A 19,403-nucleotide genomic window follows, 5' to 3' on the forward strand; every position below is an offset into this window, starting at 1 on the left:
GCAGCCAACGACACGACCGCATGTAACACTCACAGCTTTCAAGAGTTCCATGAGGGAGATGGCATCATCTCCCTCTATCTCCACATTTACTACAAGTTTTTTCTGGTCTTCCGCTTGATCCCAACATTCTTTTGCAGCTCTCGGCTCCGCCACCCTTGCTGCCGTCTCCTCCTCTGCCCCCTTCCACACCGCTCCGCTGTGTTGTCCTCCCGTCCTCCTCTTCTCCACTTTCTCTGCCTCGGGCCCCTCTCCCGCTCTCTTCTCTTTCTCTCCGGCTCCGACCATTGCGCGGGCCATATTTTGCCTTGGGATCCCCTCCGACTCCATTTTGTCCGTCATAGCTGAGCTCATGTCCAGTCCGTTATCCACCTTCATCACCGAGTAATCCGTTTTAGTTTTTTTATACTCCCTTGGAGTAGCCCCCCTGCAGCAACTGCTGCCGGGGGAGGTGTTGTTGTTCTCCACTTCTCTGAGCCTTTTTCGTTTGTTTTCCAATCTGAACTTTGTCTCTCCTTCATCCACCATGAACCAAACTGCCACGTCACTCTTCCTGCACAAACAGGAAGTCAGAGGGCGCATCCAGGCTGGTATGGCCGTAAGCAGAAGCTGCAGCTTGAAATACCTCTTATATGGAGTTGAAGATAAGTCATAGAATATAAGTCATTGATTTGTTGTTTTTATTTGTTGGAGTTAAAGTGCCTTAACCATGTGCAAAACACTTTAGGACGTGAGCTGTCGCTGTTACCACGTTGAAATATGTGTGGGTAGATTAAGCGAGAGCGCTCTCTGCTGGTTGAAAAAGCTTACAGCACCTGGTATTCCCAGGCGGTCTCCCATCCAAGTACTAACCAGGCCCGACCCTGCTTAGCTTCCGAGATCAGACGAGATCGGGCGCATCCAGGCTGGTATGGCCGTAAGCTGAAGCTGCAGCTTGAAATACCTCTTATATGGAGTTGAAGATAAGTCATATAATATAAGTCATTGATTTGTTGGTGATAATAATTTAGAAGCGCTTATTTGTTGGAGTTAAAGTGCCTTAACAATGTGCAAAACACTTTAGGACGTGAGCTGTCGCTGTTACCACGTTGAAATTGTGTGGGTAGATTAAGCGAGAGCGCTCTCTGCTGGTTGAAAAAGCTTACAGCACCTGGTATTCCCAGGCGGTCTCCCATCCAAGTACTAACCAGGCCCGACCCTGCTTAGCTTCTGAGATCAGACGAGATCGGGCGCATCCAGGCTGGTATGGCCGTAAGCAGAAGCTGCAGCTTGAAATACCTCTTATATGGAGTTGAAGATAAGTCATAGAATATAAGTCATTGATTTGTTGGTTTTATTTGTTGGAGTTAAAGTGCCTTAACCATGTGCAAAACACTTTAGGACGGGAGCTGTCGCTGTTACCACGTTGAAATATGTGTGGGTAGATTAAGCGAGAGCGCTCTCTGCAGGTTGAAAAAACTTACAGCACCTGGTATTCCCAGGCGGTCTCCCATCCAAGTACTTACCAGGCCCGACCCTGCTTAGCTTCCGAGATCAGACGAGTTCGGGCGCATCCAGGCTGGTATGGCCCTAAGCAGAAACTGCAGCTTGAAATACCTCTTATATGGTGTTGAAGATAAGTCATATAATATAAGTCATTGATTTGTTGGTGATAATAATTTAGAAGCGCTTATTTGTTGGAGTTAAAGTGCCTTAACCATGTGCAAAACACTTTAGGACGTGAGCTGTCGCTGTTACCACGTTGAAATATGTGTGGCTAGATTAAGCGAGAGCGTTCTCTGCTGGTTGAAAAAGCTTACAGCACCTGGTATTCCCAGGCGGTCTCCCATCCAAGTACTAACCAGGCCCTACCCTGCTTAGCTTCCAAGATCAGACGAGATCGGGCGCATCCAGGCTGGTATGGCCGTAAGCTGAAGCTGCAGCTTGAAATACCTCTTATATGGAGTTGAAGATAAGTCATATAATATAAGTCATGATTTGTTGGTGATAATAATTTAGAAGCGCTTATTTGTTGGAGTTAAAGTGCCTTAACCATGTGCAAAACACTTTAGGACGTGAGCTGTCGCTGTTACCACGTTGAAATATGTGTGGGTAGATTAAGCAAGAGCGTTCTCTGCTGGTTGAAAAAGCTTACAGCACCTGGTATTCCCAGGCGGTCTCCCATCCAAGTACTAACCAGGCCCGACCCTGCTTAGCTTCCGAGATCAGATGAGATCGGGCGCATCCAGGCTGGTATGGCCGTAAGCAGAAGCTGCAGCTTGAAATACCTCTTATATGGAGTTGAAGATAAGTCATAGAATATAAGTCATTGATTTGTTGGTTTTATTTGTTGGAGTAACCATGTGCAAAACACTTTAGGACGTGAGCTGTCGCTGTTACCACGTTGAAATATGTGTGGGTAGATTAAGCAAGAGCGTTCTCTGCTGGTTGAAAAAGCTTTTTCAGCACCTGGTATTCCCAGGCAGTCTCCCATCGAAGTACTAACCAGGCCCGACCCTGCTTAGCTTCCGAGATCAGACGAGATCAGGCGCATCCAGGCTGGTATGGCCGTAAGCAGAAGCTGCAGCTTGAAATACATCTTATATGGAGTTGAAGATAAGTCATAGAATATATGTCATTGATTTGTTGGTGATAATAATTTAGAAGCGCTTATTTGTTGGAGTTAAGGTGCCTTAACTATGTGCAAAACACTTTAGGACGAGAGCTGTCGCTGTTACCACGTTGAAATATGTGTGGGTAGATTAAGCAAGAGCGTTCTCTGCTGGTTGAAAAAGCTTACAGCACCTGGTATTCCCAAGCGGTCTCCCATCCAAGTACTAACCAGGCCCGACCCTGCTTAGCTTCCGAGATCAGACGAGATCAGGCGCATCCAGGCTGGTATGGCCGTAAGCAGAAGCTGCAGCTTGAAATACCTCTTATATGGAGTTGAAGATAAGTCATAGAATATAAGTCATTGATTTGTTGGTTTTATTTGTTGGAGTTAAAGTGCCTTAACCATGTGCAAAACACTTTAGGACGTGAGCTGTCGCTGTTACCACGTTGAAATATGTGTAGGTAGATTAAGCGAGAGCGCTCTCTGCTGGTTGAAAAAGCTTACAGCACCTGGTATTCCCAGGCGGTCTCCCATCCAAGTACTAACCAGGCCCGACCCTGCTTAGCTTCCGAGATCAGACAAGATCCGGCGCATCCAGGCTGGTATGGCCGTAAGCTGAAGCTGCAGCTTGAAATACCTCTTATATGGAGTTGAAGATAAGTCATATAATATAAGTCATGATTTGTTGGTGATAATAATTTAAAAGCGCTTATTTGTTGGAGTTAAAGTGCCTTAACCATGTGCAAAACACTTTAGGACGTGAGCTGTCGCTGTTACCACGTTGAAATTTGTGTGGGTAGATTAAGCGAGAGCGCTCTCTGCTGGTTGAAAAAGCTTACAGCACCTGGTATTCCCAGGCGGTCTCCCATCCAAGTACTAACCAGGCCCGACCCTGCTTAGCTTCTGAGATCAGACGAGATCGGGCGCATCCAGGCTGGTATGGCCGTAAGCAGAAGCTGCAGCTTGAAATACCTCTTATATGGAGTTGAAGATAAGTCATAGAATATAAGTCATTGATTTGTTGGTTTTATTTGTTGGAGTTAAAGTGCCTTAACCATGTGCAAAACACTTTAGGACGTGAGCTGTCGCTCTTACCACGTTGAAATATGTGTGGGTAGATTAAGCGAGAGCGCTCTCTGCTGGTTGAAAAAGCTTACAGCACCTGGTATTCCCAGGCGGTCTCCCATCCAAGTACTAACCAGGCCCGACCCTGCTTAGCTTCCGAGATCAGACGAGATCGGGCGCATCCAGGCTGGTATGGCTGTAAGCTGAAGCTGCAGCTTGAAATACCTCTTATATGGAGTTGAAGATAAGTCATATAATATAAGTCATTGATTTGTTGGTGATAATAATTTAGAAGCGCTTATTTGTTGGAGTTAAAGTGCCTTAACCATGTGCAAAACACTTTAGGACGTGAGCTGTCGCTGTTACCACGTTGAAATATGTGTGGGTAGATTAAGCGAGAGCGCTCTCTGCTGGTTGAAAAAGCTTACAGCACCTGGTATTCCCAGGCGGTCTCCCATCCAAGTACTAACCAGGCCCGACCCTGCTTAGCTTCCGAGATCAGACGAGATCGGGCGCATCCAGGCTGGTATGGCCGTAAGCAGAATCTGCTGCTTGAAATACCTCTTATATGGAGTTGAAGATAAGTCATAGAATATAAGTCATTGATTTGTTGGTTTTATTTGTTGGAGTTAAAGTGCCTTAACCATGTGCAAAACACTTTAGGACGTGAGCTGTCGCTGTTACCACGTTGAAATATGTGTGGGTAGATTAAGCGAGAGCGCTCTCTGCTGGTTGAAAAAGCTTACAGCACCTGATATTCCCAGGCGGTCTCCCATCCAAGTACTAACCAGGCCCGACCCTGCTTAGCTTCTGAGATCAGACGAGATCAGGCGCATCCAGGCTGGTATGGCCGTAAGCTGAAGCTGCAGCTTGAAATACCTCTTATATGGAGTTGAAGATAAGTCATATAATATAAGTCATTGATTTGTTGGTGATAATAATTTAGAAGCGCTTATTTGTTGGAGTTAAAGTGCCTTAACCATGTGCAAAACACTTTAGGACGTGAGCTGTCGCTGTTACCACGTTGAAATATGTGTGGGTAGATTAAGCGAGAGCGCTCTCTGCTGGTTGAAAAAGCTTACAGCACCTGGTATTCCCAGGCGGTCTCCCATCCAAGACCTAACCAGGCCCGACCCTACTTAGCTTCCGAGATCAGACGAGATCGGGAGCATCCAGGCTGGTATGGCCGTAAGCTGAAGCTGCAGCTTGAAATACCTCTTATATGGAGTTGAAGATAAGTCATATAATATAAGTCATTGATTTGTTGGTGATAATAATTTAGAAGCGCATATTTGTTGGAGTTAAAGTGCCTTAACCATGCGAAAAACACTTTAGGACGTGAGCTGTCGCTGTTACCACGTTGAAATATGTGTGGGTAGATTAAGCGAGAGCGCTCTCTGCTGTTTGAAAAAGCTTACAGCACCTGGTATTCCCAGGCGGTCTCCCATCCAAGTACTAACCAGGCCCGACCCTGCTTAGCTTCCGAGATCAGACGAGATCGGGCGCATCCAGGCTGGTATGGCCGTAAGCAGAAGCTGCAGCTTGAAATACCTCTTATATGGAGTTGAAGATAAGTCATAGAATATAAGTGATTGATTTGTTGGTTTTATTTGTTGGAGTTAAAGTGCCTTAACCATGTGCAAAACACTTTAGGACGTGAGCTGTCGCTGTTACCACGTTGAAATATGTGTGGGTAGATTAAGCGAGAGCGCTCTCTGCTGGTTGAAAATACTTACAGCACCTGGTATTCCCAGGCGGTCTCCGATCCAAGTACTAACCAGGCCCGACCCTGCTTAGCTTCCGAGATCAGACGAGATTGGGCGCATCCAGGCTGGTATGGCCGTAAGCAGAAGCTGCTGCTTGAAATACCTCTTATATGGAGTTGAAGATAAGTCATATAATAAGTCATTGATTTGTTGGTGATAATAATTTAGAAGCGTTTATTTGTTGGAGTTAAAGTGCCTTAACCATGTGAAAAACACTTTTGGACGTGAGCTGTCGCTGTTACCACGTTGAAATATGTGTGGGTAGATTAAGCGAGAGTGCTCTCTGCTGGTTGAAAATGCTTACAGCGAGGCTTCCGGCTTAGCTGTACATGGGGTGAGACGTGATTAGCGGAGCTCCTGCAGGGTTAATTTTAATTCAACATTTATAGGCACTTTTTGCATCACTCCCACGGCTTTTGTTTTAACTAAATTATTTTCAACGCGGTTACTTCGACAACTTACCACGGAAATGCCTCCAAAGTCCTTCAAAGCGGGGAATAACCCTCCAGCTAACCCGCGGCCTGCTGCTCATGCCGTCTCCTCGCCCCGCGGTGATTCCCCTCCTCCGGAGAGCACCTGCGCTGCGCAGGTTCCAGCTGCGGAGTTCAGCCGGCTTAAAACCGAACTCCTCTCCGCTCTCCGCAATGATGTTGCAGCTATATTTCGGTCAGAGCTTCAGGCAGCACTTACCGATAATTTAACGTCCATTAAGTCCGAGCTGCTTTCTCTTAAAGCCGATCTTTCTGGCAGTATTTCCTCCATGAAGGCGGACGTCGCGGGTCTCGCGACCACGGTCGCTGGGATGGAGCTGTCCGTCTCAAGCTGCTCAGACGACATCGTTGCTCTCCAGAAAAAAGTGGATCACTTGTCGAAAGAATATGTGAGGCTGGAGGACAGATGGGAGGATTTGGAGTCAAGGTCTCGTCGGCAGAACGTACGGATTATTGGCGTCCCGGAGGAGGATCCTGACTCTTCATCTGCAGCCGGTGTTTCCAGGCTATTGGCGGAAGCCTTCTCCCTCGACGCTGAGCCGGTGGTGGACAGAGCCCACCGCACCCTCATGCCGAGACCGAAGCCCGGGGAGCGGCCCCGCGCAATAGTGGCCAGGCTGCATTATTACACCGACTGCGCTGACATCCTGAGAAAGGCGAGAGAGCGGCAGCAGATCAAAGTCCGGGGTATGAGCATCTCCGTGTTCCCGGATCACACAGCCAAGACAGCGCGGGCGCGCGCTGCCTTTAATGACGTGCGCCGTCAGCTGCGGGAGATTGAAGGAGTCCGGTATGGATTGCTGTATCCCGCCCGGCTGCGTGTAACCCATGATGGCCAGCAACGTGACTTCACGTCGCCAGATGAAGCCCTGGCATTCATCAGGAAAATAAAAAAAGTGACTACCAGCTAGTTTTCTGGGACGACTTATCCAGCTTGATGTCCGTGCGGGACTCTGGCCCGGGGTGAGTGACTGAGTCAATTCAGAAAATGGGACTTTATGTCGTAATTTTTTATTTTTTATTTATTTATTTATTTTTTTTTCTTTTCTCTTCTAACTATCAATGGGAACAACACTGTTTTAAATTGATGGCCTAATCATTTCTCTGGTATGATGCCTTGATAAGAAAATATGCACGCACCCCTGTCTTTGCTTAAATTGTGTGCATGTGTGTGCGTGTCTGTGTGGGTGTGTGAGTGCATATATGTATATATTATTGTTCTATAGGCCAAAGATCTCCCTAATTTACGTTTGTTGTTACCCTGACAAGACAGCGATCGTCAGAATGGCTTAGATTGATGGTTTCATATGCCTCATATTTTATTTTTTTTTTTTTTTAAGGGTTTAACTCTGCAGGAGCTAATTTTGTTTTTGTTTTTGTATTTAGCTTTATAGTCGAAAGCATCTCTTTTCGAAAATGGCTTCCTTTGAAGCCAGCACGGCTGTTTCCATCGTTTGGGGATGGGATCATCTAATGTGCGCTGGGTGGGTGGGCGGGGGTTATGGGATGTTGGCTTTTTGTCTCTGTAGGTATGTATATACTCCTGAGTTTTGTTTGTTTTGGTTTTCCCTTTTACCTCTTTTCCTTATATCTCCTCTGGTGGTGGGTGAGTCGGTCTTATTTTCTCTCAGAGAATGCCTTTGAACGATCGTAATCTGCGCAAGCTTGATACTGGATCAAACATTACATTCACTAGCTGGAATGTGAAAGGTGTGAATAATCCAATTAAGCGATCAAAGATTTTTTCACATTTGAAACGCTTGGACACTGACATAGCTTTCCTTCAGGAAACTCATTTGCGAAATAAAGATAATTGCAGACTCAAACGAGCTTGGGTGGGTGATATTTTTCATTCAAATTTTGATTCTAGGTCTAGAGGAGTAGCAATTTTGATCAACAAAAGAGTCAATTTCTCCGTCTCCAGGACAATATCCGATAAGAATGGTAGATATCTTATTGTTGCGGGCACTCTATACTGTAACCCTGTATTGTTGGTGAATATATATGCCCCTAATTTTGATGACCCCAATTTTACGGATAGGCTGTTTGGCAACCTCCCTTTCTTAAATACGCATATTACAATACTGGGCGGTGATCTGAATTGTGTTATTAATCCTTCTTTGGACCGTTCGAATCCTCGTACTTTGACTCAATCCTCTATGTCAAAATCTATTACCGATTTTACAGTCAAGAACGGGCTTGTTGATCCGTGGAGGGTCTCACATCCTGGAGATAAGGAATTCTCTTTTTTTTCACAAGTACATCAGTCATATTCACGTATTGACTATTTTTTTGTTGATGGCTCTCTTCTCCCCAAAGTTACTTCTGTCGTATACCACCCAATTGTTATTTCGGATCACGCCCCTCTAACTTTGAATATAACATGGTCTGAGCGCCCCCGTTTTTCTTCTCCCTGGAGGTTTAATCCATTGCTTTTATCGACGATGCATTTAATGTCTCTATATCTGCTTCAATAGATGATTTCAATGCATTAAACAAAACAGATTCTACCAGTTTTTCGCTAGTATGGGAATCACTCAAAGCATATTTGCGAGGACAGATTATTTCTTATTCAGCATACGCCAGTAAAATCCGCAGGGCTAAATTACAGGAGCTCACATCTAAAATTCAGGACACAGACAGACTAAACTCAGTTAACCCGAGTCCGAGTTTACTGAAACAACGGCTTGATTTGCAGTCAAAATTCGATCTTATAGCGACAGCTGATTCTGAACGGCTCCTATTACGCGCTCATGCCAACTATTATGAACACGGCGATAAACCAAGCAGGTTATTGGCTCACCAATTAAAAAGGCAAGCAACGTCGAGACTGATTCCCAGCATTAGAGATTCTAATGGCACACTTACCACCGATCGAATCGCCATCAACACAATTTTTAAATCATACTACTCCTCTCTCTATGAGTCAGAATCTCCACTTGACACAGCAGAAATGACCTCCTTTCTTGATAATATCACTGTCCCTACTATTAATTTGGATGTGGCTAATGGCCTCGATGCTCCTTTCAGCTTGCAAGAAATTGCCGCCGCCATTGAAGCTACGCAAAGCAACAAGGCCCCTGGTCCCGATGGGTTCGGAGCTGAGTTTTTCAAAAAATTCAAAGACAAATTAGCCCCCCTTTTACTTTCAATGTACAATGAGTCCCTTGATCATGGCTCATTGCCTCCCTCTTTAATGCAGGCGTCTATTGCCCTCCTTTTGAAGAAGGACAAAGACCCTGAATCATGCACTTCTTATAGGCCCTTGTCCTTACTGAATGTAGATGTCAAAATTTTAGCCAAAGCACTAGCAATTCGTCTTGATAAGATCCTTCCTAGCATCATATCTGAGGAGCAGAATGGTTTCATCAAGGGACGCCAGCTCTTCTATAATGTTCGTACACTTCTTAATGTGATTCTCTCTAAAGATTCTTCTCCACTCCCTGAAGTTGTTATCGCAATTGATGCTGAGAAAGCTTTTGATCATGTCGAATTTAACTATCTTTTTGCAACACTTCATAAATTCGGATTTGGACACAGGTTTATATCGTGGATTAGACTTCTTTACACTTCCCCTCAGGCCAGCATTCACACCAATGACAACTACTCCACTTATTTTACATTATCACGTGGCACGAGACAGGGCTGCCCTCTCTCCCCTTTGCTATTCGCTCTATCCGTCGAACCACTTTCAATTGCTTTAAGAACTCTTCCTCTATTTCGCGGAGTCTCTAGGTCCAATGTGGAACTTAAATTGTCACTTTATGCAGACAACCTCCTTTTATATGTATCTGACCCTTTAACCAGCATCGCACCAATATTATCTCTGTTGAAGAATTATGGATCCTTCTCTGGCTATAAGGTCAATCTTCACAAGTGTGAATGCTTCCCCATAAACTCCTCTGCTTTACAACTCAAACAATCTGATATCCCCTTTAAACTCAGCCCGTCGGGCTTTAGATACTTAGGGATTAATGTGACCCGCACTCTGCCCTCTCTTTTCACCGCTAATTTTTCCTCACTGGTAACTCGAGTGAAGGCGGACTTACAGAGGTGGAACTCCCTACCACTGTCGCTGATAGGAAGAATTAACACAGTGAAAATGACTGTATTGCCTAAATTTCTTTTTTTGTTCCAATGCACTCCTTTATTTCTACCAAAATCTTTTTTTAAATCACTTGACCAAATTGTTTCCAACTTTTTATGGGCCGGTAAGACACCCAGAGTGAGGTATTCGCTTCTCCAAAAATTTAAATTTAATGAGGGTCTAGCACTACCAAACTTTATGCTTTACTATTGGTCAGCGCATATTCACAAACTAATTTATTGGCTTCAGTCTCCTGAGTTATTATGGTGCAGATTGGAGGCTCAGTCACTCTCTTCATCCTCTGTAACGGCCCTATTCTCCTCCTCTTTACCATTGAATCCCTCTAAGTTTACAAATAGCCCTGTGGTGCTTTCCTCCCTTAAGATTTGTTCACAGTTTAGGCGCCACTTTAAATTTGCTTCTCCATCCATCTATACACCTGTTACTAAGAATCATCTGTTCCCTCCATCACTAATAGACACCACTTTTATGATTTGGTACAACCGGGGCATTAAGCACTTCAGGGATCTATATAAGGATGGTATCTTTTCCACATTTTCAGATCTGAGGTCAAAGTTCAATTTGCCTGCCTCCCATTTGTTTCGCTACTTCCAGCTTCGACACTGCGCCTCTGCTCTGTTTCCATGCTTCCCTTCCCTTCCTGCTAACCAACCGTGGGATGATCTTCTAACAATGAAACTCAGTCAAAAATCTCTGATATCTAAGATATATACACTGTGTATGACATTTGATGATCATTCTGTAGATAAAGCTCGGGAGGGTTGGGGACGAGAGTTGGGCCTTGACTTCACAGGGGAGCTGTGGGATAAAGCTATCCGTAGCATACGATCTAGCACGCCTTGCGCTAGATTTGAACTTATTCAATTTAAGGTGCTGCATAGAGCCCACCTATCAAAATCCCGATTATCGGAAATATATCCGAATGTTGCAGACCTATGCGACAGATGCCAGGGTTCTCCATGCAATTTAAGTCATATGTTTTTCTCCTGTCCTAGGTTACAGAAATTTTGGAGTGATTATTCTGTGATCATGTCTAAAGTTCTAGGTAAAAAAGTTGTTATGGCCCCTCTCTTAGCAATATTCGGACTCACTGTTGACTCCTCACATATCAGCCCCACACAGTCAGAAGTATTGGCTTTCACATCCCTTTTAGCAAGACGTCGTATCTTACTTCTATGGAAATCCCCCAAGTCCCTGTCTATTTCTATTTGGCTTAGTGATGTTATGTTTTTTCTTAAATTGGAGAAGGTGAGATACTCTTTAAAAGGCAACGCAGCTAAATTCGTTCGCAAATGGCAATCTTTCATAGACCACTTTACCGCGTTGAAGACTCTACCCACCGACTGACCCCCCCCCTCCCTTAATTTTCTTTTCATCTCCTTAATTTGTTTTTTTTATGTTTTATTTATTTCCAGTTAATGGGATAGCACTTATGGGCATCTACATTCACCACTGCATTTGTTTTTTGTATGCATTTTTGCTCATACATTACTTTCCTCCTTTGATCATTTCTTGCTCATCTGTTTATTTATTATTTAACGCTACAGAGACTCTGTTCCTTAGTTAGGTTTTGTGTGTTTAAAAAAAAAAAAAAAAAAAAAGGAGACAATGTATAATGCGTGTGTTTGACTACAGATTTCCATGTTTTCATTGTATGTTGTTTCCTATAAAAAGATCAATAAAAAAAAAAAAAAAAAAGAAAATGCTTACAGCACCTGGTATTCCCAGGCAGTCTCCCATCCAAGTACTAACCAGGCCCGACCCTGCTTAGCTTCTGAGATCAGACGAGATCGGGCGCATCCAGGCTGGTATGGCCATAAGCAGAAGCTGCAGCTTGAAATACTTCTTATATGGAGTTGAAGATAAGTCATAGAATATAAGTCATTGATTTGTTGGTTTTATTTGTTGGAGTTAAAGTGCCTTAACCATGTGCAAAACACTTTAGGACGTGAGCTGTCGCTCTTACCACGTTGAAATATGTGTGGGTAGATTAAGCGAGAGCGCTCTCTGCTGGTTGAAAAAGCTTACAGCACCTGGTATTCCCAGGCGGTGTCCCATCCAAGTACTAACCAGGCCTGACCCTGCTTAGCTTCCGAGATCAGACGAGATCGGGGGCATCCAGGATGGTATGGCCGTAAGCTGAAGCTGCAGCTTGAAATACCTCTTATATGGAGTTGAAGATAAGTCATAGAATATAAGTCATTGATTTGTTGGTTTTATTTGTTGGAGTTAAAGTGCCTTAACCATGTGCAAAACACTTTAGGACGTGAGCTGTTGCTGTTACCACGTTGAAATATGTGTGGGTAGATTAAGCGAGAGCGCTCTCTGCTGGTTGAAAAAGCTTACAGCACCTGATATTACCAGGCGGTCTCCCATCCAAGTACTAACCAGGCCCGACCCTGCTTAGCTTCCGAGATCAGATGAGATCGGGCGCATCCAGGCTGGTATGGCCGTAAGCTGAAGCTGCAGCTTGAAATACCTCTTATATGGAGTTGAAGATAAGTCATATAATATAAGTCATTGATTTGTTGGTGATAATAATTTAGAAGCGCTTATTTGTTGGAGTTAAAGTGCCTTAACCATGTGCAAAACACTTTAGGACGTGAGCTGTCGCTGTTACCACGTTGAAATATGTGTGGGTAGATTAAGCGAGAGCGCTCTCTGCTGGTTGAAAAAGCTTACAGCACCTGGTATTCCCAGGCGGTCTCCCATCCAAGTCCTAACCAGGCCCGACGCTGCTTAGCTTCCGAGATCAGACGAGATCGGGCGCATCCAGGCTGGTATGGCCGTAAGCTGAAGCTGCAGCTTGAAATACCTCTTATATGGAGTTGAAGATAAGTCATAGAATATAAGTCATTGATTTGTTGGTTTTATTTGTTGGAGTTAAAGTGCCTTAACCATGTGCAAAACACTTTAGGACGTGAGCTGTCGCTGTTACCACGTTGAAATATGTGTGGGTAGATTAAGCGAGAGCGCTCTCTGCAGGTTGAAAAAGCTTACAGCACCTGGTATTCCCAGGCGGTCTCCCATCCAAGTACTAACCAGGCCCGACCCTGCTTAGCTTACGAGATCAGACGAGATCGGGCGCATCCAGGCTGGTATGGCCGTAAGCAGAAGCTGCAGCTTGAAATACCTCTTATATGGAGTTGAAGATAAGTCATAGAATATAAGTCATTGATCTGTTGGTTTTATTTGTTGGAGTTAATGTGCCTTAACCATGTGCAAAACACTTTAGGACGTGAGCTGTCGCTGTTACCACGTTGAAATATGTGTGGGTAGATTAAGCGAGAGCGCTCTCTGCTGGTTGAAAAAGCTAACAGCACCTGGTATTCCCAGGCGGTCTCCCATCCAAGTACTAACCAGGCCCAACCCTGCTTAGCTTCCGAGATCAGACGAGATCGGGCGCATCTTTTTTTTTTTTTGTCTTTTATTATGAAAATACATTTTCGTTAAAAAATATATTTTATATACATTCCTGCATACCAGACAAAAAATAAAACAATTTTTCTGCTACTTTTACACAAACCCTCTCTTCACTTTTTTATACTCTCCTATTTCAACAACAAAAAAAACAAAAAAAAACAAAAAAACAACTTATAATATTACAAACTTCAAACATATATCTCTATACACGCATGTGCAAAAATACACAAAAAACCATGTAACAAACCAGCAAAAAAAACCAAAACAGTACAACACATACCCCATACCCCTTATCACATGGAAGAAAACCTTCAATCACTCACTTCCGCTCCCCCAATCCCTCCACCCCCTCCCCCCCAATCCCATACCAATCTCTCCCTCTCGTCCACAGACACCAGCGTGTTCCCCCTCAAAAAGAGAGGGGCGAAACCTTCAATCCCACAGATGTATTTATAATTAATCTGTTTTTTCACTAAGCCCTTGAAAAACACCCAAATCGGTGCCACCCTCCCTTCAAACCGAGCCACATTCCTTCTGGCTTTGATGGCCCACCGTGCATGGCTCAGTAAAAATTTGCACAGCCCACTATTTTCCACCCTGCTCTTCTCCCAAATCCCAAATAACACAAATTTGTCCCACCCATCCTCCATCTCCCATTCCATGTTCAACTTGTCCACCATACAGGTTTTCAGTCTCTTAAAAAACGGCCGTAATCTCACGCACTCCACATACATGTGTCTAATATCCTCATCCTTCTCCTTACAGACATCACACATCCTCCCGACCTCCCTGTCAAACTGGTGCATGACCACATTCGTAAAAATCTTCCTATGTCGTAGTTTAAAATCATTATCCTCGGCTTCAATGCTGTTTTCTTTAATCTTCCATTTCCCCCACACTTGTTTTATGTTCAGAGTCCCATCTGCCCTGCACCAGTTCTCCAGGGAAGCCGGGAGTTTCACCACCTGTTTCACAAACATTCTGTATAGCTGTTTCACTTTCACTCCCTCCAAAGTCACCCATTCCCCCCCCCTCTCTATATACAACATCGGTACCCTCCCGGTCCTATTCACTACCACCTCTGTGTCTATTTTCTCCCTCCACCTTCCCGGTATGCTCTGTTTCACTAATTCGTAGTCCTTCCTTACCTGCTCTAAACTTATTCTATCATTGTATTCATGCACACATTCGTAAATGGCTGTAGCCGACAAAAAACCTGGCACCACTTCATACATGACATGTTTTATTTGCATGAGTCCCGCTTCCACAAAGTATTTTGGCTTTAGTGGCTGTCCTTCATGTTTGATGTTCCCGTTGCCAAACAATGGCACCTCTCTAATGGTCTCCAGATCTGTGCAGTCCCACCTCGCGTTTTTCAGCAGCTCTGCCTGTGCAGCCAGGATCTCTCTATAGAACTGCGGGAGTCCTGCCGTCAGGTAAGCGTTTGTCTGCATTAGCATTGCAAACTCATTTCCCAGCTTCCTCTTTAAAAAAAACCCCATCACCTTCTTCCAGCAGTGCTCTCCCTCCCCATACAAGAAAGCCCTCCCCCGTTTTATTCTTAAAGCCTTCTTTTTGCTCTCTATGTCAACTAATTTCAAACCTCCCTGCTCATACCCCCCAATCAAGGTTGCTCTCGCTATTCTACTTTTCTTCCCACCCCATATAAAACCCCCCATCAGTTCATTCAATTTCTTCACCACCCATTCTGGCACTTCTAGCACCTCCATTACATAAACCATTTTTGAAAACAAAAGACTATTCACCACCACCACCCGCCCTTTAACCGTCAGTCGCCTCAGCTTCCAAAAATTCAGCACCCTCTGTATTTTATTCAGTACCTCTGACCATGTTTCATCCCTCACCCTCTCCCCCTCCATCCCCACATATATCCCGAGAACCTTCATCCTGTGCTCCTGTACCTTGAATGGTACTCCCCCACTTGCCACTACCCCATTTAAAAACATGATTTCTGACTTTAACATATTTATTCTTGCACCTGATGCCTTCCCATATATTTCCACCAATTCCACCACCCTTTTTATACTTGCCATATCCCTTACAGTCACCGTTGTGTCATCCGCGTATTGCTGTATTTTACTAAGACCACCCCCACCTTGTACCTCAATCCCTCTTATTTCTCCATCCCTTTTAATCATACATGCCAAGGGCTCTGCCACCACCGTGTATAAGAGTGCTGACATCGGACACCCCTGCCTAACTGACCTCCCTAATTTGAAGACTTCCGTTAAAACACCATTCACTTTCACCCTCCCCACCGCATGTCTGTACATCAATTTTAACCATCCTCTAAACCTCTCACCATATCCCACCCGCTCTAGAACTCCCCACATAAAATCGTGCTCCACCCTATCAAACGCTTTATTAAAATCTAAAGCCAACATAATCCCCTCCTCTCCCGATGCCCTCAAATATTCCACCATCCCTTTAATATTCAGAATTGTGTCTGCAATATCCCTATCCGGCACACTGTAGGCTTGTGTTATTGGAACGATTGATTTTAAAGTATATTTTAGTCTGTTTGCAAAAACTTTCATTAACACCTTGTAGTCTGTATTCAGTAGTGTGATTGGCCTGTAGTTCCCCAGATCATCAGCCTGCCCCTTCTTGAAGATCAGAGTAATTATCCCCATTGTGAATGATTCTGGTACTGTCTGGCGTCTTTCCATTTCTCTAAAAACTGCATGTAAAATCGGCCCCATCAGTTCTTTAAACGCTTTGTAGAAATTGGCTGTTAGGCCATCACTACCAGGACTCCTATTCATACTCAAAGCAGCAATTGCCTGTTCTATTTCCTCTGCTGTGATGTCACTGTCACATTCATCCCTCTCCTCTTCTGTTACACTCACAGTCACACTCTCCAGCACATCTTTCATCACTCTCTCATCCACTCCCTCGCTAGTAAACATCCTCCCGTAAAAATCATGCACACCTCCCAAAATCCCCACTAGGTCTGTCTTCAACCCACCCCCCTCAGTCCTTACTCCCCTGATAAAACATTTCTGTTGTTTCTGTTTCTCCATCCTCAAAAAAAAAACAGTGTTCCTTTCCCCCTCTACGGCATATCTCGCCCTGCTCCGCACAATCGCACCTTCACATTTCATTCTCTCTATCTCCTTTAGTTCAGCATGACAGCTCACCACAGCTTCTTCACTTATAACCTCGGCAGCATTTAAACGTGTGATTTCTCTTCTAAGGAACTTTTCTCTCTCTTTCTTTTTGAAATTCCTCCTTGCTGCGTGTTTCATACTTATCTTCCTGATTCTTTTCTTTAAATTTTCCCATCCCTCTAACACCTCCCCACCATTCAACCATTGTGAGCTGTCATGCTGAATAATCTCTTTCATTCTTTTTTTAAAGTCACCATCCTCCAGTAGTTTGGCATTGAAATGCCACAAACCCCCTCCCTTACCCCCCTCCCTCCTACCCAGTTCAAGATGTACCGTTGTGTGGTCACTGAGACACGTAACCTTATATTCCATATTCATGACCAAATCATAATACTTTTCTTTTATCAAAATTAAATCAATACGGCTCTGTTTCAAACATTCATTCGACATTTGTGTTCTGGAGAACACTTTCCCCTCAGGATTCTTCTGCCTCCACACGTCCCACATATGATACTTCCTCATTATTTCACTCAGTATTCCTCTTGAGGCATCATTTCGAAATTTCCCACTGTCCCTGATGTCTAATCTACTCATCTTGACATTAAAATCCCCCAACACAAAATCACTGGTCCCCATAAAGCCTTCGTACTTCTGGAAAAAGAGTCCTCTCTCCCTCGAGTCATTTGGTGCATAAACATTTGCTAACGAAAAAGAAACTCCTCTAAATTCAAACAAAATCTTTATAAACCTCCCCCCATTGTCATTTTGCACAAGACTTGATTTTAGCCCCTCCTTCAACAAAATTGCCACCCCCCCCACATTGTCATCTGTCCTGCTCGCATACACCGAGCCCTTCCACATTGCCTTACAGGTGTCGATCATCCGTCCATCCCAGTGCGTCTCCTGTATGCAAATAATATCCGCTGCACATATATTCAACATTTTTTCCAGTTTGTCTGGGTTCTTCAGTCCGTTCGCATTCTGCGAAATTATGTGCAGGCCGCTCAACATTGAGGATAAATGAAAAAGGAAAAGTCCAAACACTGCTGTCATCCTAATCATTTATCCATGTCATCCCTCTCCCTTCCCTCCCCCCTCTTTCATCAATTTCTTTGTTTTAGTACCCTCACACAAGTCTGTGAGTTCAGCGCTCACCTCCCGCGAAGTCTTCCTTCTTTCTTTTATCCTTCCTCTCGTCTCGACGCTGCTCTGGCTGCGAGAGCGCCAGCTGCCAGCTCGCTCGATTCCTCGCCGTCCTCTCCTCCCTCTCTCTACCGCTTCCTCACTCCGTCCTCCCGCCGTCGTCGGTCGCTTGTCCTCATCCTCTCCCGACCCGTCCTCCTCGATCTCCTTCTCCGTCTCCATCTCGCTCTCATCCAACTCGTGCACGCCTTCCTCGATCTCATGCGCGCATCCCTCCAGCTGCTCCAGCCTGCGTTCTCCGCCCGCGCCATTCTCCGTCTTCTCTTTCTCCTCCTCCGCTCCCGTCTGCAAGCAGACGCAGGTGTCCTCCGCTCTCTTGCAGCCCCTGCACGTTTCCACCGTGCACTCGCGTGCGTAATGTCCATGTTTCTTACATTTGTGGCAGGTGAAATCAGGACACTCTCTTACAATGTGCCCCGGTTGGAGACAGAGCCTGCACACCCTTTCCTGCCGATCGTGCAGTACTCTAAAGTACTCTGCCCCTTCAATGGTCTCAAACTTGGTTGAGTATGGCAGAGACGTGACCGTGTCCGTGAATCTCACTTTTAAATATCTCGTACCATCAAAAACCTGCGTCCCCGCCCATTTCCGCCGTCTGATGTGGGATGCAGGCATTACTCCCCAATGTCTCAGCTTTTCAGTGATCTGTCCATCCGTTATATACACGGGCAGCATTAGGAAGGAAACAATCCTCGTGTCCTTTTCCACCTCAGACGCAATCACGTTTGACTGCCTTAATTTAAATCCATCCAGCAGTCTTGATTTCCCTTTGGGATTCCCCATCGAGATTTCCCACTTTTTTCCGCCTTTCTGCCTGCACCCCACCACACGTCCACATGTCCCATCAATAGCTTTGAGCAGCTCAATCGTTGTGATTTCATCCGGCCCCTCGATCTCCACCGTGACCACCAGCGCTCTGTCCTCCGCCTCCGCTCCGCTCCTCTCTCCCTGCTTGTCTCTTTCATCCACCGCCATTTGCCGCGGACCTGCTCTCTCTCCGTCCACTTTGTCCGTCCGTCGTCTGCCTTCCATCGATCCATTCGTACCGTCCTTCTCCATTCTCCTATTCCCCACCTCCGCCGGCATCGCCGTCACCGATGCTGCCGACGGCCTCCTTCCGTCTCCCTGCATCGTCCTCTCGCTGCCAGCATTTGGCATGATCCTCTCCACCTCATCTCCTCTTTTATCCGCCATCTCCACCTTAAAGGTCTGGAGACTGACCCCCGTGCAGCGAAAAGCTGCCGGGGGGAGCCTTCTCTTTTCCACTGCTTCCTCTCTGCCTGTGTTCCACTCTCCACACTCCACAATCCACACCGACCGCGCCCTGCACACAATCACTGCCAGCTGCACCAGTGCCTCGTTAGCAAGGGGGCAGGTCCAGGCTGGTATGGCCGTAAGCTGAAGCTGCAGCTTGAAATACCTCTTATATGGAGTTGAAGATAAGTCATATAATATAAGTCATTGATTTGTTGGTGATAATAATTTAGAAGCGCTTATTTGTTGGAGTTAAAGTGCCTTAACCATGTGCAAAACACTTTAGGACGTGAGCTGTCGCTGTTACCACGTTGAAATTTGTGTGGGTAGATTAAGCGAGAGCGCTCTCTGCTGGTTGAAAAAGCTTACAGC

The 19,403-nt window shown here is 45.1% G+C and overlaps 20 non-coding genes and 1 pseudogene across 20 annotated transcripts in view; all 21 read right to left on the reverse strand.

Annotated features, from left to right (window-relative positions):
- Window positions 1-800: 800 nt before the first annotated feature.
- LOC133432011 (5S ribosomal RNA) lies at window positions 801-919 on the reverse strand. Its single transcript, XR_009776328.1, has one exon. It is a non-coding gene; the product is annotated as a 5S ribosomal RNA (ribosomal RNA).
- A 216-nt stretch (window positions 920-1,135) lies between these two features.
- LOC133432196 (5S ribosomal RNA) lies at window positions 1,136-1,254 on the reverse strand. Its single transcript, XR_009776507.1, has one exon. It is a non-coding gene; the product is annotated as a 5S ribosomal RNA (ribosomal RNA).
- Window positions 1,255-1,453: 199 nt separating this feature from the next.
- Window positions 1,454-1,572, reverse strand: LOC133432355 (5S ribosomal RNA). Its single transcript, XR_009776660.1, has one exon. It is a non-coding gene; the product is annotated as a 5S ribosomal RNA (ribosomal RNA).
- A 217-nt stretch (window positions 1,573-1,789) lies between these two features.
- Window positions 1,790-1,908, reverse strand: LOC133432128 (5S ribosomal RNA). Its single transcript, XR_009776441.1, has one exon. It is a non-coding gene; the product is annotated as a 5S ribosomal RNA (ribosomal RNA).
- Window positions 1,909-2,124: 216 nt separating this feature from the next.
- Window positions 2,125-2,243, reverse strand: LOC133432018 (5S ribosomal RNA). The gene has a single exon (XR_009776335.1). It is a non-coding gene; the product is annotated as a 5S ribosomal RNA (ribosomal RNA).
- A 190-nt stretch (window positions 2,244-2,433) lies between these two features.
- LOC133432432 (5S ribosomal RNA) lies at window positions 2,434-2,552 on the reverse strand (annotated as a pseudogene).
- Window positions 2,553-2,769: 217 nt separating this feature from the next.
- Window positions 2,770-2,888, reverse strand: LOC133432154 (5S ribosomal RNA). Its single transcript, XR_009776465.1, has one exon. It is a non-coding gene; the product is annotated as a 5S ribosomal RNA (ribosomal RNA).
- Window positions 2,889-3,087: 199 nt separating this feature from the next.
- Window positions 3,088-3,206, reverse strand: LOC133432323 (5S ribosomal RNA). Its single transcript, XR_009776631.1, has one exon. It is a non-coding gene; the product is annotated as a 5S ribosomal RNA (ribosomal RNA).
- A 216-nt stretch (window positions 3,207-3,422) lies between these two features.
- Window positions 3,423-3,541, reverse strand: LOC133432197 (5S ribosomal RNA). Its single transcript, XR_009776508.1, has one exon. It is a non-coding gene; the product is annotated as a 5S ribosomal RNA (ribosomal RNA).
- A 199-nt stretch (window positions 3,542-3,740) lies between these two features.
- On the reverse strand, window positions 3,741-3,859 carry LOC133432054 (5S ribosomal RNA). The gene has a single exon (XR_009776369.1). It is a non-coding gene; the product is annotated as a 5S ribosomal RNA (ribosomal RNA).
- A 217-nt stretch (window positions 3,860-4,076) lies between these two features.
- LOC133432012 (5S ribosomal RNA) lies at window positions 4,077-4,195 on the reverse strand. Its single transcript, XR_009776329.1, has one exon. It is a non-coding gene; the product is annotated as a 5S ribosomal RNA (ribosomal RNA).
- Window positions 4,196-4,394: 199 nt separating this feature from the next.
- LOC133432110 (5S ribosomal RNA) lies at window positions 4,395-4,513 on the reverse strand. Its single transcript, XR_009776424.1, has one exon. It is a non-coding gene; the product is annotated as a 5S ribosomal RNA (ribosomal RNA).
- A 217-nt stretch (window positions 4,514-4,730) lies between these two features.
- Window positions 4,731-4,849, reverse strand: LOC133432413 (5S ribosomal RNA). The gene has a single exon (XR_009776716.1). It is a non-coding gene; the product is annotated as a 5S ribosomal RNA (ribosomal RNA).
- A 217-nt stretch (window positions 4,850-5,066) lies between these two features.
- Window positions 5,067-5,185, reverse strand: LOC133432013 (5S ribosomal RNA). Its single transcript, XR_009776330.1, has one exon. It is a non-coding gene; the product is annotated as a 5S ribosomal RNA (ribosomal RNA).
- Window positions 5,186-5,384: 199 nt separating this feature from the next.
- LOC133432421 (5S ribosomal RNA) lies at window positions 5,385-5,503 on the reverse strand. The gene has a single exon (XR_009776723.1). It is a non-coding gene; the product is annotated as a 5S ribosomal RNA (ribosomal RNA).
- A 6,220-nt stretch (window positions 5,504-11,723) lies between these two features.
- On the reverse strand, window positions 11,724-11,842 carry LOC133432351 (5S ribosomal RNA). Its single transcript, XR_009776657.1, has one exon. It is a non-coding gene; the product is annotated as a 5S ribosomal RNA (ribosomal RNA).
- A 199-nt stretch (window positions 11,843-12,041) lies between these two features.
- LOC133432251 (5S ribosomal RNA) lies at window positions 12,042-12,160 on the reverse strand. The gene has a single exon (XR_009776560.1). It is a non-coding gene; the product is annotated as a 5S ribosomal RNA (ribosomal RNA).
- A 199-nt stretch (window positions 12,161-12,359) lies between these two features.
- Window positions 12,360-12,478, reverse strand: LOC133432258 (5S ribosomal RNA). Its single transcript, XR_009776567.1, has one exon. It is a non-coding gene; the product is annotated as a 5S ribosomal RNA (ribosomal RNA).
- Window positions 12,479-12,695: 217 nt separating this feature from the next.
- Window positions 12,696-12,814, reverse strand: LOC133432386 (5S ribosomal RNA). The gene has a single exon (XR_009776690.1). It is a non-coding gene; the product is annotated as a 5S ribosomal RNA (ribosomal RNA).
- A 199-nt stretch (window positions 12,815-13,013) lies between these two features.
- Window positions 13,014-13,132, reverse strand: LOC133432222 (5S ribosomal RNA). The gene has a single exon (XR_009776532.1). It is a non-coding gene; the product is annotated as a 5S ribosomal RNA (ribosomal RNA).
- A 6,261-nt stretch (window positions 13,133-19,393) lies between these two features.
- LOC133432081 (5S ribosomal RNA) overlaps window positions 19,394-19,403 on the reverse strand; it is a 119-nt gene continuing 109 nt past the window's right edge. The window contains exon 1 of the ribosomal RNA XR_009776396.1: window positions 19,394-19,403. This exon is cut by the window's right edge and continues 109 nt beyond it. This is a non-coding gene — a ribosomal RNA (5S ribosomal RNA).

This window comes from Cololabis saira, unplaced genomic scaffold, assembly GCF_033807715.1.
Source record: "Cololabis saira isolate AMF1-May2022 unplaced genomic scaffold, fColSai1.1 scf042, whole genome shotgun sequence".
NCBI classification, from domain to species: Eukaryota; Metazoa; Chordata; class Actinopteri; order Beloniformes; family Belonidae; genus Cololabis; species Cololabis saira.